The sequence below is a fragment of the Tympanuchus pallidicinctus genome, unplaced genomic scaffold, assembly GCF_026119805.1.
Source record: "Tympanuchus pallidicinctus isolate F22 unplaced genomic scaffold, pur_lepc_1.0 scaffold16, whole genome shotgun sequence".
Taxonomy (NCBI): domain Eukaryota; kingdom Metazoa; phylum Chordata; class Aves; order Galliformes; family Phasianidae; genus Tympanuchus; species Tympanuchus pallidicinctus.
In genome coordinates this window covers 12314151-12315554 of record NW_026294679.1, presented here as the reverse complement: position 1 = coordinate 12315554, position 1404 = coordinate 12314151, and the positions used below count along the sequence as shown (strand labels likewise).

Below are 1404 nucleotides of genomic sequence, written 5' to 3'. Positions count from 1 at the left end.
CAGTTTGACATCCAAGGACCACTGCTGCAGCTGCATCCAGCAGAGAACACCTCCCATCCCAGCCCGTGCTGGGTTCTGCACTGCACCTCCATAGCCAAGAGGAAAGCTTACACATTTCAGTAGAGTTCCCCAACCTGCTGCTTTGCTACAGGACTGCACTGGTGTGCATCCTGCACACAAACAGTTGCTGGAGGGGGCTGGGATCTGCAGCAACAATGTTTTCCCTAGCAGGGATTGCACCAAACCCTTGCATTGCAAGTGAGAAAAAAAGACAAAAACCCAACACTCCAACAGGAGATTTAACTACCATACCATATCCTGCATTTCCAACAGAAAGCAGATGCTGTACCAGAGGGCGTTTTAATTTCCTCCTGATAGCTGTAAGAGGAACTCATATTTAGGAAAAAAGAAAAGCCACCACCTCAGGTACGCAGTGGATGGTTTTCCGAAGTTACGCTGCTCTCTCCATCGGGTCATCGAGCCCATAGCAGAACGGCCGCTCTCTGAGTTCCTCCGACAGCAACAGCAGGAGCGTGCGGCCCCCTAGTGCCCGCTGCCGGCGTGTTCCCGTGCCCCGATGAGCCACCACTCCGTGCCCATTGCCTCAGGGCGCCCTCCCAGCTCTGCGTCCTGGAGGCTCGGTGAAGCACCATATGGCATCCCCAGGGCTCCGTGCCATGCGTGTGGGCAGCTGCAGCAGAGAACTGCTTGTCACCTCCATCCTGCCAGCACGCAGCACAGGGCTGCCCTGTAGGGTGGTTGGGACAAGTTGGGTACCCCACAGGATGCTGAGTAGGATTCAGTCCCTCCACGCCCGGCTCCTGCTTCTTCGGTTTGCCTGGAAAGGTCTGAAAACCCCCAACGATTGGTGCGTTTTCCTACCATGCACAGATGATTCACTGCACTTTCCTCTGTAACCAGTGGGTGGATCCCCGCTGGATTTCCGGGAGCAGTGTTGACCCAGTTCCCGGTCTGGGGAGTTGCAGCCCAGCACCACCAAGCGCCTGCATCCCACTGCCCCGTGCAATGCTTACAGCGGTAAGAGCACGCCAGCTCTTACCTCTCAGTGTCCCCCACGTCTAAGGAAAGATTGCCATTTGAAAGAGCAGTGCTGGCCAATCCCCAAGCCTTTATATCGTGTTGATTGCAGTGCTAGCTATAAGGATTTGCCTAGCGATGCTGACATTTCCCTTGGCATTTCTTGTCAGATGTTTGTGAGCATGGAGTGCTGTGGGAACTGGCACACTGCATGCCCCTAACCCAGCTGTGGGACCAGGGCTCAGCACCCAAAATCCCAATGTGAGGCTGCTGATGAAGGGTCCTCCTGACTCCAGCCCAACTCAGGGGCTGTTGCCACTAGATTCGGGTGCAGGAGCTGAGAGCTGGCACTTGGGGCTCTGGCAC

The 1404-nt window shown here is 55.7% G+C and overlaps 1 long non-coding RNA gene across 1 annotated transcript; it reads right to left on the bottom strand.

Annotated features, from left to right (window-relative positions):
- Positions 1-341: 341 nt before the first annotated feature.
- LOC128077443 (uncharacterized) lies at positions 342-911 on the bottom strand. The gene is made up of 2 exons (XR_008205016.1): positions 778-911; positions 342-691 (listed from the first exon to the last, which is right to left on the bottom strand). It is a non-coding gene; the product is annotated as an uncharacterized LOC128077443 (long non-coding RNA).
- Between the last annotated feature and the right edge of the window lie 493 nt (positions 912-1404).